Source organism: Salmo salar, chromosome 21 (assembly GCF_965601325.2).
Source record: "Salmo salar chromosome 21, fSalSal1, whole genome shotgun sequence".
Lineage (NCBI taxonomy): Eukaryota > Metazoa > Chordata > Actinopteri > Salmoniformes > Salmonidae > Salmo > Salmo salar.
The window spans coordinates 5,460,545-5,476,476 of NC_138311.1; the positions used below are offsets into that span (position 1 = coordinate 5,460,545).

Sequence of the window (15,932 nt, forward strand, 5' to 3'; positions counted from 1 at the left end):
GGGGGAAGCAGGGAGAAAAAGAGAGATAGGTTAGCAACAGTATACAAATAGTTAGACCAGCTCAATATCATTTATATTTTCAACCGAAGGAGAGAGAAGAGGACTCTACCACACAAATGCTGCACCAAAGAAACACTTCATATAGACATAGAGCAAATATTCAAATCTCTATATGAACTGTAATATACTGTAAATGTAGAGAAGAGAGGTAAAGGATCACAGAGTAAAGAGCAACCAATCCATTCTTATGTGGAAATTGTTTGAATATATTGTTTCATAATCCACTGTTTGTGTCTGGTTTGAAAACCATTCCAGAAAACAAAGTACCTAACTCTTTATGATTGTTTTATGACCATTGTGAATTTTCAGAGGCAAATCATGTAGCTAAAATGTACTGCATAAAAGCCATGCCTTACTCAGAAATTGGCCCAATCAAATGTGATTAAATTAATATGAAAGTCGGTCTGATAGCAAACTCAACAGCACCCTCTTCAGTTCTCTTCTCTGTGAGGGGAAATAATGGGTAATGTTGCACTGTAAATTCATCACAGGGTTGTCATGTGAATTAGGGGATAAGATGGCCTATATTGTCTTAATAGAGCTGGGGAAATGCTCTGGTTTAAAGTCTATTTTATCATTCATAATTACAGATAAGAGTTCAAGCGAATGTTCAAGTCATTTTCAAAACAGAATAATTTAACTGAAACAATTGTCTTAGCTCCTGTAGTTAAATGTGGATGTTTGAGTGAGATGTTGGTATTGGAACAGGTAGTAAGCTTTTAAGAGCTGCTTCCACCCACCACATTGGGAGGTCTTGCCGTGAACTCTTTATACATGCACATTTTCCACAGAAGAACAGTTGCATCCACTAAGAAATAAACATAATGCATTAATCTATGTACAACACTTTAGCATGTGTGTGTGTGTGTCGCCAGTGTGTGTGTTTCACCTGTATGTGTGTATGTGTGCCTCCTGTGTGTGTGGCTGTGTGTGTGTGTGTGTGGTGTGTGTGTGTGTGTGTGTCTACCCAAGGGCCTAATGCCTTCCACATTAGCCTTATCATAGAGACAGCTATCAGGCCAGATTTGATTCTCACTAAGCCCTGAGGAGATGAATAATCACATGAGCCCTGTGTGTGTGTGTGTGTGTGTGTGTGTGTGTGTGTGTGTGTGTGTGTGTGTGTGTGTGTGTGTGTGTGTGTGTGTGTGTGTGTGTGTGTGCATTTATGTGAGTGTGAGTAAAAAAGGTAGAATTGCCAATGCGTATTAGGTGCTTTTATCCAAAGTGATAACTTTGAGTCCACACATTTTTGTATGTGACCCCAGTGGGAATCGAACCCACAACTCTGGTGTTGCTAGTGCCACACACAACCACTACAATACTGTAAAATACAATACATGATTACAATACAGATGAAAGGTGTATGATTGCCATCCCAATGAGAGTACCATGACATAAATTCAGACCTATGTCAGGCTTTGATTCTCCATGCCAAAAGGTTTTTTCCCCAGGTGCATGAACAATGAGGACATTTACTGCAAGGTCGATGAGAACCTATGCTCAAGACAGGCTTGATGCAAACTAGTGCCTACTAAACATTTGTTTCATTTGATTACAGTTCACCTATGTTGTAATTATATCTGAAAAATACATTTATTTTTTGCATCAAGGATTGTGAGAGATCACACTTCTGTTTTCGACTCTCCCTCTCTCCCTCTCTCTCTCTCTCTCTCTACCGCACCTGCTGTCTCGACCTCTGAATGCTCAGCTATGAAAAGCCAACTGACATTTACTCCTTCGGTGCTGACCTGTTGCACCCTCTACAACCACTGTGATTATTATCTGACCCTGCTGGTCATCCTGCAGGATGGCATAGCAGTCGGACGTGTGTTTGTCTTGTCCCATGTAAATAGTCGGTTTCATAGTTTTTTTTCGTATATATTTTAATCTCACTTTCTATCTACGAACTAAATATTCTTTACTGCAACCCACCTCACCCAATGTGGTACGGATCTGCTATTTTTATACATTATAACAGGAACCTCCATCAGCGGCTAGCCAGCTAACTAGCTACTAGATAGTAGTCACTGTTAGCCACGGCTAACGGCCTTCACCTTTAGCTCGGACACCAGCCAGCTTTAGCTCGGTCAATACCTGCCAGTCTGCACAGCGTGATATCAACCCAGAGTATAGCGGACTACTTTTCTCCACTACATCACCGGATTCCTGCCGCAAGCTCTGGACCATTACACTGGATCATCGCAGCTAGCTAGCTGCAACCAAAGGACTTCTGCTGGCTAACGCCTCTGTCCTGTAGCAAGCACCAGTTAGCCTTGAGCTAGCATCGAGCTAGGCCCATCTCCCAGCTAGCAGAAGAGGTATACCCGCTAATCCGTGGAATACAATACCTCTTTTGTCAATTGACCTGGACCCTTTATTGCCGACACGGAGCCCAGCCAATCCATCACGACTGGTCTACCGATGTAATCGTTTGATGTGGTTTCAACAGGCTTTTCAATTGCGATGTCGCCAAAGACCCATCTGCTTGTCCCGGCCCAGTAGCTTTCTGAATGCCGTGCCTCCCACTCGGCTAGCATAGTAGCGACTACCGAACGGCTCCCGGACTCACCTATTGCTGCTCATTGGACCCTATGATCACTCGGCTACACATGCCTCTCCCTAATGTCAATATGTCTTGTCTTCTGCTGTTTCGGTTAGTTATTGTTTTATTTTAATGTAGAGCCCCTAGTCCAGCTCAACATGCCTTAGATAGCTCTTTTGTCACACACCCCACACATGGGGAGACCTCACCTGGCTTAGCTGGTGCATCCAGAGATGCAAGCTCTCTCATCGTCACTCAATGCCTAGGTTTACCCCCACTGTACTCACATCCTACCGTACCTTTGTCTGTACATTATGCCCTGAATCTATTCTACCATGCTCAGGAATCTGCCCCTTTTATTCTCAGTTCCCAACGCACTAGACCACCAGTTTTTATAGCCTTTAGCCGTACCCTTATCCTACTCCTCCTCTATTCCTCTGGCGATGTAGAGGTTAATCCAGGCTCTGCAGCCCCCAGCATCACACCTATTCCCCAGACACTCTCATTTGTTGACTTCTGTAACCGTAAAAGCCTTGGTTTCATGCATGTTAACGTCAGAAGCCTCGTCCATAAATGTGTTTTATTCACTGCTTTAGCACACTCCACCAACCCTGACGTCCTAGCCGTGTCTGAATCCTGGCTTAATAAGGCCACCAAAAATTCTGAAATTTCCATCCCCAACTACAACATTTTCCATCAAGATAGAACTGCCAAAGGGGGCGGAGTTGCAATCTACTGCAGAGGATAGCCTGCAGAGTTCTGTCTTACTATCCAGGTCTGTGCCCAAACAGTTCGAGCTTTTACTTCTAAAAATCCACCTTTCCAGAAATAAGTCTCTCATCGTTGCCGCTTGTTATAGACCCCCCCTCAGCCCACAGCTCTGCCCTGGACACCATATGTGAATTGATTGCCCCCCATCCATCTTCAGATTTCGTACTGTTAGGTGACCTAAATTTGGATATGTTTAGCACCCCGGCCGTCCTACAATCTAAGCTAGTGCCCTCAATCTCACACAAATCATCAAGGAACCCACCAGGTACAACCCTAAATCCGTAACCATGGACACCCTCATAGATATCATCCTGACCAACTTGCCCTCTAAATATACCTCTGCTGTCTTCAACCAGGATCTCAGCGATCACTGTCTCATTGCCTGCGTCCGTAATGGGCCCGCGGTCAAATGACTACCCCTCATCACTGTCAAACGCTCCCTAAAACACTTCAGCGAGCAGGCCTTTCTAATCGACCTGGCCCGGGTCTCCTGGAAGGATATTGACCTCATCCTGTCAGCAGAGGATGCCTGGTTGTTCTTTAAAAGTGCTTTCCTCACCATCTTCAATAAGCATGTCCCATTCAAAAAATGTAGAACTAAGAGTCTGGTTCACTCCAGACTTGACTGCCCTTGACCATCACAAAAACATCCTGTGGCGTAATGCATTAGCATTGAATAGCCCCCGCGATATGCAACTTTTCAGAGAAGTCAGGAACCAATATACGCAGCACGCGCTCCAGCAGGTATATTTCACTGGTCATCCCCAAAGCCAACACCTCCTTTGGCCGCCTTTCCTTCCAGTTCTCTGCTGCCAATGACTGGAACAAATTGCAAAAATCACTGAAGATGGAGACTTACAGTATATCTCCCTCACTAACTTTAAGCATCAGCTGTCAGAGCAGCTTACCGATCACTGTACCTGTATACAGTCCATCTGAAAATAGCACACCCAACTACCTGATCCACATATTGTTATTTATTTTTTTGCTCTTTTGCACCCCAGTATCTCTAATTGCACATCATCATCTGCACATCTATCACTCCAGTGTTAATGCTAGATTGTAATTATTTCGCCACTATGGCCTATTTATTGCCTTACCTCCCTAACCTTACTACACTTGCACACACTGTACATATATTTTACTATTGTGTTATTGACTGTACATTTGTTTATCCCATGTTTAACTCTGTGTTGTTGTTTTTGTCGCACTGCTTTGCTTTATCATGGCCAGGTCGCAGTTGTTCTTAACTGGCCTACCTGGTTAAATAAAGTTGATAAAAATAAAATGTAATCCATGAATGTTTGAACATCTTGATAAACAATCTGGCCTAAATGGCTGTGTACTCTTAACATCTCCACCTGGCACAGCCAGAAGAGGACTGGCCACCCCTCAGAGCCTGGTTCCTCTCTAGGTTTCTTCCTGGGTTCCTGCCTTTACATGGAGTTTTTCCTCGCCACTGTGCTTCCACATCTACATTGCTTGCACTTAGTTTTTTGGGGCTGGGTCTCTGTATAAGCACTTTGTAGCATCTGTTGATGTAAAAAGGGCTTTATAAATACATTTGATTGATTGATTGATTGATTGATTGATGGATTGATGGATTGATTGATTCATTGATCACACATGGGATAACATTACGGAAATTTGATGTTACATTTTGATGGGTAGTGCAAGTGTATTGCCTAATGTGAAAACAGTGTAATGTACTGTAATTTACAATACTGTAGCATGTTACATTCAAAGGGCAATGCTATTGGATTAACTGGTTGTAAAAACAACTACATTGAGAAAATATCATGTTGTGGTTTGGTGATTAAAATAATGTTCTCAAGATATTTCACCATTTTTGGATCAATGGTTGTGTGGTGAACGATGTCTCCAAACAAAATGAATGCACAATAAAAGGTTTTGAATTTAAGACTTGGGCGTTACAAGTTTTACCAGTTTGGAGTTCTGAAAATTCACCACTTACTTGTGAAAATAGCACCAAAGCAATTGAAAAAAACTACTGACATCGCCCTCTCTCTCTGACTGAAGAGTATGGGACACTAACGCTGAGGCAGCGTAGAGACCACATTAGGATTTTCAGATGTCATGAATTGATATCTACATTTATGAAGACTTCATAGGCCAGCACACGTAAAGGACATCGTGACGCTTGCTTAGTAAGTACCACTTCCTCCCAATTTGGCCCATACCTGGCGTGAACTTTGGACCTCTGCTTTGCTAGCACATGTGACCGCCCTCATGAAGCGTCTTAACAGTCAGCGCCACGCAAAAAGGTAGCTATTTGCTGGGGACACTTCAGGCTGATGTGGGGACACTTCAGGCTGACGAGTAAGTTTCACACATCCCCATGTGACACACACACACACACACACACACACACTTTCACATGGATTTTTAATGAGAGCACAATCCCCTTGAGTGAGAACAAGCAGGCAGACACACTAAGATGGCCTCCTCCAATCAATTAAAGACTTTGATCAGCAGCGTTTAAAACAATCTCAGAGAGTGAGATTGATTCCTCAGACAGTTCAGCAGAGGCCGATTTGTAATAATTAAAATGGAGACAGAGCTGAGAGCTCGCTGCGCTAGCACACAGTGTGCAGAGGCGTGTGTGTGTGTGTGTGTGCACAAGTGTGTGAGCATGTGTGTGTGTGCGTAATGGGGCGGCAGGGAGACTAGTGGTTAAGAGCATTGGGCCAGAACCCGAATGGTCGCCTTGAGCAAAGCACTTAACTGTAAGTCACTCTGGATAAGAGTGTCTGCTAAATGTGAATCCGTTTCAGGAAACTAGGCGTATGACGCAGGTCACTACTTCACAGGAGAGCCCTTTGAACGTAATCTTTTTTTTGCCAGAAATGACTTCTGCAATATGTGAACTTTCCTGTGCCTTAATAACAAACTTGAATGCCATCTGTAAATATGAATAAAATTGTTAAGTTACGAGCCTAGTTGGTTTAGCCACAGAAAAAGTTGGCAACCTTCCCGCTAGCCATGATTGGCTGAGATAATGAGTGGGCTGGACATGCAGAGAGATGATTTCGGATTGGTCTGCCATATAGCACGCTTCTGTCTATTTGAGCTGGTTAATATGTGTAGGTAATCATGTCTAACGTGGCTTTTGAAAAAATATATTGCTTAGTAGAATTGCTCTTCACCTTCTGGAGGACCGAGTTTTGAAATCAGTGGAATTAGAGTATGATAGATAAGGAGATGGAGAAAACACCTGTCTCCGGATTACATCTTCAAACTAAGGGCAACCATGGCATCTGTGACAGGGAGAAGCAATGTTGTATAAGATAGTCTAGCTAGATATTACACGTTTCTAATTCATTTTCATTTCAAGCTAAAGTGCAATGTTAGCTAGCTAGCTAACATTAGCTGGCTGGCTTGCTAGCTAACATTATGTGTATGATCGTATTATTCGTATCTCAGAGCCATTTGCTTAGCTAGTTATAGCCTAATGTTAGCTAGCTAACATTGAACCTGGTTGGTTAGCTAGCTGCAGATTCATGCAGGGTAGTAATGTCATGAGTTGGGATTATGGTTCATTATTTAGCTAGCTAGCTAGCTACATGTCTTAACAACAGACTCCACTATGCAAGTAACCATTTTGGGTGCATTCGTAAATTCAGTCTGGCCATCTACTCCGATTTCTCTCGCCTCAGACTCTCGTCTGAGTGTGCCAGAGCACAGAATAACTGATGAATTTACAAACGCTCAACACCCGTTGAATTAGGCCGGTGTCAGTAAATGTTGGCAAAAAAGCATAATTAAATTGTTGCCAGCAGCACAGTTACAGTCACCAAAGTTCTGGATAACATGAAAACAGCCTAACCAGCTCTGCTAGGGCAAGTAAAATGGTCAGAGTGGGGTGTTCTCTCATTTGTGTCTGGAAATAGCTAGCAAGATAGCCAATGTTAGCCAGTTAGCTTGGGTGCTTGACTGCTGTTGTGAGGTCAGAATGCTCGGATCAACCCTACTCATCGGCCAGAGCGTTTAATGTGCGCTGAATTTACGAAAGGACAATCTGACAGCACAGTTGCAGTCACCAATGCTCTGGATAACATAAAAACAGCCTAACCAGCTATGCTAGGGAGAGAAATGTTCAGTGAGCTGTTCTCTCATTTGTGTCTGGAAGTAGCTAGCAAGTTAGCCAGTTAGCTTGGTTGCTTGACTGCTGTTGTTAGTACAGAACGCGCGGATCAACCCTTAAAGAGATGGGTCGGGCTAAAGCTTAAGAGGGTGTGAACGATGCTGAATGGGTGTAGACAAAACATTCAAAGGCAATTTTCTCAAAAGTGAGGTTTACAAGTTGATCAACTTTCAAAGCAGAATTACACAAATGCAGTGTATGAAATACCATTTTGTAGCTCTGTGTCTCTGCATTTATCCAATGTAAAAAACACTTTCTAATTTTGCTACATAAGACTGAATCAAGGCGATCGGTGACAAATGACTAAAATGTTTTACATTTAATGTCCTGGATTGTCACAAAAAGAGCCGTGTTGAATAGACCAAACTGCAGCGGGAATATGGATGCTCATATTTTAATAAAAAAAAAGGAGTAAAGCATCCACTGGAAAAACAATACACACAACAGGAACAGTCTTACAGGCATACAAAAACGCAGTGCAAGAACAACTACCCACAACCCCAAAGAAAAACACACACACCTATATAGGACTCCCAATCAAAGGCAACTCAACACACCTGCCTTCAATTGGAAGTCCCAATCACCAACACAAACATTCACACACACAAAACTGCCACGTCCTGACCCCAAAACTAATACAATAGCTCCATCTGCTGGTCAGGACGTGACATGGATTTTGTCTGCGTTTGCATTTATGTGTAAGGAGCAAGGATATACAGTGCCTTCAGAAAGTATTAAGACCTGTTGACTTATTCCACATTTTGTTACGTTACAGCTTTACTCTAAAATTGATTAAATAAATGTTTTCCTAATGAATCTACACAAAATACCCCATAATGAAGAAGTGAAAACAGGTTTTTAGAAATATTTGCAATTGTATAAAATGTATAAAAAAACAACAGAAATACCTTATTTACCTAAGTATTCAGACCCTTTGCTATGAGACTTGAAATTGAGCTCAGGTGCATCCTGTTTCGATTGATCATCCTTGAGATGTTTCTACAACTTGATTGGAGTTCACTTGTGGTAAATTCATTTGATTGGACATGATTTGGAAAGGCACACACATGTCTATATAAGGTCCCACAGTTGACAGTGCACGTCAGTGCAAAAACCAAGCCATGAGGTTGAAGGAATTGTCCGTAGAGCTCTGAGACAGGATTGTGTCGAGGCACAGATCTGGGGAAGTGTACAAAAAATGTCTGCAGCATTGAAGGTCCGCAAGAACACAGTGGCTCCCATCATTCTTAAATGGAAGAAGTTTGGAACTACCAAGAATCTTCCTAGAGCTGGCCGCCCGGCCAAACCGAGCAATCGGGGAGAAGGCCTTGGTCAGGGAGGTGACCAAGAACCTGATGGTCACTGACAGAGCTCCAGAGTTCCTCTGTGGAGATGGGAGAACCTTCCAGAAGGACAACCATCTCCTTATGGTGGAGTGGCCAGACGGAAGCAACTCCTCAGTAAAAGGCACATGACAGCCCACTTGGAGTTTGCCAAAAGACACCTAATGACTCTGACCATGAGAAATAAGATTCTCTGGTCTGATGAAACCAAGATTGAACTCTTTTGCCTGACTGCCAAGCGTCACGTCTGGAGGAAACCTGGCACCATCCCTACGGTGAAGCATGGTGGTGGCAGCATCATGCTGTGGGGATGTTTTTCAGCGGCAGGTACTGGGAGATTAGTCAGGATCAAGGGAAAGATGAATGGAGCAAAGTACAGAGAGATCCTTGATGAAAACCTGTTCCAGAGTACTCAGAAACTCAGACTAGGGCGAAGGTTCACCTTCCAACAGGACAACAATCCTAAGCACACAGCCAAGACAACATGGGAGTTTGGGACAAGTCTCTGAATGTCCTTGAGTGAACCAGACAGAGTCCGGACTTGAACCCGATTGGCTATCTCTGGAGAGACCTGAAAATAGCTGTGATGCAACGCTCCCAGCCGACCTGAAAGAGCTTGAGAGGATCTGCAGAGAAGAATGGGAGAAACTCTGCAAATACAGGTCTGCCAAGCTTGTAGCGTCATACCCAAGAAGACTCAAGGCTGTAATTGCTGCCAAAGGTGCTTCAACAAAGAACTGAGTAAAGGGTCTGAATACTTGTAAATGTGATATTACAGATTTTTTTTTTTTTTATAAACTTGAAAACATTTCTAAAAACCTGTTTTTGCTTTGTCATTATGGGGTATTGTGTGTAGATTGATGAGGGGAAAAAACAATTTAATCAATTTTAGAATAAGGCTGTAACGTAACAAAATGTGGAGAAAGTCAACGGGTCTGAATACTTTCCAAAGGCACTGTATCCTGTAGCCCAGGGACTAATTTCCCCACTATTTCCAAAGTGACCCCAGTTTGATAAAAAGCCCAGAGAAAACCAGCAAATCTATAGCTGAAATGCAAATCCAGCAGCTACACTGAGAACAATGCAAAATAGGCTTAAATGGATAGTTCACCCAAATTACAAAATGACATATTGGTTCCCTTACCCTGTTAGGAGTCTATGGACAAGGTAAGACAATCCATGCTTTGTTTACCTGGCCACTTGTATTTTTGTAATTTGGGAAGTATCCCTTTAAATGCCTTACTAAATGTAAGATAGAAGCCACAGGCATTCTTTCTCATCATGGCAGAATTGGAGCATTTTAGTCCTTCTGTATGAGTGGAGCTGAAGTAATCTACTCCTATCTATTATGCAAGCCTTCGTATGTCCTCAGACTGAATATTCAATACATTATTCACAGTTGCCAATTGATGGCAGACATTCATATACGCTGCTACATGTGTGGCCGTGAAATGTTAAGTTAACCCTTTATACTTGTGGGAATTGGCCTATATGGATAGGACTACATTGAAATGTTTCTTACAGAAGAAATATGAAAAGCATACACATAGGCATGGTAGCAATTGAAAGGGAACTGTTCAGAGACTATGGGGAAATTATTAAACCGAAGTTGAGGACACAACAGTTCAGCTGACACAAAACTGAATCCAAACATTACACTGTTGATTTTATGTGCATTTTACATTTACTGTACTTTTTGCCTCATTTGTTGATAACAAAATCTGAAAATACTCTGGATACATTCAGTAAAATGATAGTAATATTCCTGGAAAGGGTGGGGTGGGTGCAAGATGGGGTAGGTGCTACAGGGTTTGAGTGAGAGGACTAATTTGTGTCTCCAAGTGGCCACCCACCTCTCCAAAGTAACTCAAAGAAGAGTATTCAACTGTAAGGTGCTTTTTTTTTTTTGCTCTCCTAGCTGTGCTGTGGAGGAACTACAGCAAGCATACTTGTAGTTGTTTTGTTTGGATCACAACCCAGCATCCCCGTCATCACACAACTACTGTTTTTGTTTACGCAATTCAAAACCGTAATCTGGGTCAGATGGGCATCATTTGAAAGCTTGTTCTATTTCCAACAGGACTAGCTAAGTTATAAATTACGATCTCACAGTTCTAGGCTTTTCACAGGGCAACAGATTGTAATTCTGGTGTGCATAGAAAGGAGTTATGCGTGCACTCAGGTGCGTGTTTCACAGTGAATTTTCTTCACAATAAACCAACATAGGCTCATTCGGTTCAGAAAAACCCAGGGTATGACATCATGTCATCTTGTAACTGTACATCAAGCATAGTCTTCATGAACGTTGACACTGTATATTACATGAGTTTTATGATTTGGAAATGTGAAGTGCACATTTGGACTCACAGGTGTTTGGCTTGCTTTAATGACATCGAAGCGGTATTTATTATAATCCTCAACTTCTCATCTTTCAAAATACATAGAGTCCTTGTAATTTACAGCATTTCCCTCACTCAGACAACAAATATTTTGCTAAAGTTGCTCATTTAGCATGAGGGACGGGGGCAACTTCTTGTTGCGTGTGGTGCTCAAATTCAGAACATCTGTCAGTGAAAACCCATTCAGTGCTGTGAAACCCAGGCCTGCCATTTATAACATGTTAAAAGAGGTTAAGGTACAGCCACTGCATTCCAATTTAGAGACTTAACAGTGCCCAGATCTGTCATTTTCAACCCATATACAGGGCTACTCTCACATATTTTTTTAACCCTTATTTTACCAGGTAAGTTGACTGAGAACACATTCTCATTTACAGCAACAACCCAAGAAATAGTTACAGCAGAGAGGAATGAGCCAATTGGAAGCTGGGGATGATGGTATTTAGCCAAGACACAATGATTATGGCCGATTACATTGCACTCCATGAGGAGACTCCGTGGCAGGCTGACCACCTGTTACGCGAGCTTGAGAGGATCTGCAGAGAAGAATGGGAGAAACTCTGCAAATACAGGTCTGCCAAGCTTGTAGCGTCATACCCAAGAAGACTCAAGGCTGTAATTGCTGCCAAAGGTGCTTCAACAAAGTACTGAGTAAAGGGTCTGAATACTTGTAAATGTGATATTACAGATTTTTATTTTTTTTATAAACTTGAAAACATTTCTAAAAACCTGTTTTTGCTTTGTCATTATGGGGTATTGTGTGTAGATTGATGAGGGGAAAAAACAATTTAATCAATTTTAGAATAAGGCTGTAACGTAACAAAATGTGGAGAAAGTCAACGGGTCTGAATACTTTCCAAAGGCACTGTATCCTGTAGCCCAGGGACTAATTTCCCCACTATTTCCAAAGTGACCCCAGTTTGATAAAAAGCCCAGAGAAAACCAGCAAATCTATAGCTGAAATGCAAATCCAGCAGCTACACTGAGAACAATGCAAAATAGGCTTAAATGGATAGTTCACCCAAATTACAAAATGACATATTGGTTCCCTTACCCTGTTAGGAGTCTATGGACAAGGTAAGACAATCCATGCTTTGTTTTTGTTTACCTGGCCACTTGTATTTTTGTAATTTGGGAAGTATCCCTTTAAATGCCTTACTAAATGTAAGATAGAAGCCACAGGCATTCTTTCTCATCATGGCAGAATTGGAGCATTTTAGTCCTTCTGTATGAGTGGAGCTGAAGTAATCTACTCCTATCTATTATGCAAGCCTTCGTATGTCCTCAGACTGAATATTCAATACATTATTCACAGTTGCCAATTGATGGCAGACATTCATATACGCTGCTACATGTGTGGCCGTGAAATGTTAAGTTAACCCTTTATACTTGTGGGAATTGGCCTATATGGATAGGACTACATTGAAATGTTTCTTACAGAAGAAATATGAAAAGCATACACATAGGCATGGTAGCAATTGAAAGGGAACTGTTCAGAGACTATGGGGAAATTATTAAACCGAAGTTGAGGACACAACAGTTCAGCTGACACAAAACTGAATCCAAACATTACACTGTTGATTTTATGTGCATTTTACATTTACTGTACTTTTTGCCTCATTTGTTGATAACAAAATCTGAAAATACTCTGGATACATTCAGTAAAATGATAGTAATATTCCTGGAAAGGGTGGGGTGGGTGCAAGATGGGGTAGGTGCTACAGGGTTTGAGTGAGAGGACTAATTTGTGTCTCCAAGTGGCCACCCACCTCTCCAAAATAACTCAAAGAAGAGAATTCAACTGTAAGGTGCTTTTTTTTTTAGCTCTCCTAGCTGTGCTGTGGAGGAACTACAGCAAGCAGACTTGTAGTTGTTTTGTTTGGAACACAACCCAGCATCCCCGTCATCACACAACTACTGTTTTTGTTTACGCAATTCAAAACCGTAATCTGGGTCAGATGGGCATCATTTGAAAGCTTGTTCTATTTCCAACATGACTAGCTAAGTTATAAATTACGATCTCACAGTTCTAGGCTTTTCACAGGGCAACAGATTGTAATTTTGGTGTGCATAGAAAGGAGTTATGCGTGCACTCAGGTGCGTGTTTCACAGTGAATTTTCTTCACAATAAACCAACATAGGCTCATTCGGTTCAGAAAAACCCAGGGTATGACATCATGTCATCTTGTAACTGTACATCAAGCATAGTCTTCATGAACGTTGACACTGTATATTACATGAGTTTTATGATTTGGAAATGTGAAGTGCACATTTGGACTCACAGGTGTTTGGCTTGCTTTAATGACATCGAAGCGGTATTTATTATAATCCTCAACTTCTCATCTTTCAAAATACATAGAGTCCTTGTAATTTACAGCATTTCCCTCACTCAGACAACAAATATTTTGCTAAAGTTGCTAAATTAGCATGAGGGCAATTTCTTGTGGACTTAAATTCAGAACATCTGTCAGTCAAAACCCATTCAGTGCTGTGAAACCCAGGCCTGCCATTTAGAACATGTTAAGGTACAGCCAATGCATTCCAATTTAGACACTTAACAATGCCCAGATCTGTCATTTTCAACCCATATGCAAGGCTACTGGCCTCTCTCACATATTTGTTTAACCCTTATCTTACCAGGTAAGTTGACTGAGAACACATTCTCATTTACAGCAACAACCCAAGGAATAGTTACAGCAGAGAGGAATGAGCCAATTGGAAGCTGGGGATGATGGTATTTAGCCAAGACACAAGGCTTAACACCCCTACTCTTACAATAAGTTCCATGGGATCTTTGGTGACCACAGAGAGTAAGGACACCTGTTTAATGTCCCATCTGAAAGACAGCAATGGGATCTTTTTTTAGATTAGAGGAAAGAGTGCCTCCTACTGGCCCTCCAACACCACTTCCAGCAGAATCTGGTCTCCCATCCAGAAACAACCCTACTTAGCTTCAGTGGCAAGCCATCAGTGGGATGCAAGATGGTATGCTACATGTACAGAACAAGCAAAGCTGTGGGTGTTACTAGGGCACCACTATTGAGAATAAGGCATATTCTCAGACTTACGATACGTAAGGCTTTCAGTCACTGAATAGAAAGGGGGTTGGATATACTGTACTGAGAAAATCCCTGGGTGCTTTTTCAAAACCGCATCCTGAGCAGTTGAAGGTGTATTCCTCTTTCTCACTTGAGCTCTCTCTCTCTCTCTCCTTAAAGGTAATTATCTCAATAGAGTCAGACATGGTGGTTTTGCAAATGAAGAGCCGGGCAGGGTACCCTTCACAACTAACAGTTGATATAGCTGCAGTGGTTTTGCAGCTGTAGGGGTATCCCTCTTTCTCCATACACAACAAACACACATCAAATCCTTCCTTCTGCTGAGTAGAAATGTTGGTTTATGCAATAGGTGTATCCCTCCCTTGCCCGCTCTCTCAAAACCTTCACACACATCAAAAAGATTACAACCCTTTCTCTCAAGCTGAAATTGTGTTATTTTTTATTTTTTTTTATTAATTTTTTTTTTTTTTTTTTTTTACAATAGGGGTACTCCTGGGAAAAATGGAACAATCACTGTATACTTGATGTTGTTTTTTCTTCTTTCTCTCTCCTTTCTCTTCTTCTTTTCTCTCACTCACTCTCTCTCTTTCTCTCTGTCAGGAAAGGTAACTGTCAAGACAGTGGAGACACATGCTCAGCTGCATGCACAGACACACACAGCAGTTGCACACCTCACCGCCAGCCCAACCCTGATTGACACACTTTGGATGTTTCTGGAATATTTTAGGGGCTTTTCCAGCCCGCATCGGAAAAGCCCTCTCCGTCTCTTTCTCCTCCATGTTGTCATGGAAGATAGCAGGAAGCATATGAAAAGCTAGTCTGGTCACAGATCTGTTTGTGTTATCATGTTTAGCATGACAAGTAGTTGAGATGATATCACCAACAGATCTGGGACCTGCAGGCCAATAAAAAAGCTGCTTTCAGTTTTACTGTTTATCTGAGGGCTTATGTCAACATTCATATTCTGATACGGACATTACTAAACAATATGGAACGATCTCACTTCTGTCTCAATTTTTTTTAAATCTATCATCAATTCAAGTGATGTACATGGTAGACTGTTTGTCATTCATCCAGGGAAAGAACATGTATCCGTTGTTTCAATACAAAGATGAGTGAGCAGCCCTGTCGTGGCTTTACATTACAGTACAGGGTGTTCTGTGATTGTTTTGCATTCAGACATTTCCCATACAATCAAAATAACTAGTGCCTCCACTGTGGTTTAATATGACATTTGTGTGTGAAACCCTTCAAGAATAAATATGTTCCATTGGAAAAGGTAATCATGTTGATGACGGATTTTCCTGGAAAAAAACCCTGCCAGGAATACAATGATAGCTAACATAGAGAGTGAATGTCAACCCGGTGGTCCACTTTTGTTTTGCCTATTCACCCTCTGAATGGCACACATACACAATCCATGTCTCAATTCTCTCAAGACTTTGGATTTAACAACTGACTTCAATAAGGGGTCATAGCTTTCAGCTGGATTTACCTGATCAGTCTATGTCATGGAAAGAGCAGGGTTCCTTAATGTTTTGTATACTCAGTGTATATATTTAGTAGAACATGGGTTTGGATGCAATCTATGAA

General features: G+C 41.8%; 1 protein-coding gene across 1 annotated transcript in view; it reads right to left on the minus strand.

The window, feature by feature from the left end:
• Positions 1–15,932, minus strand: part of fgf14 (fibroblast growth factor 14) — a 99,658-nt gene that overhangs the window by 72,730 nt on the left and 10,996 nt on the right. The window lies entirely within an intron of this gene.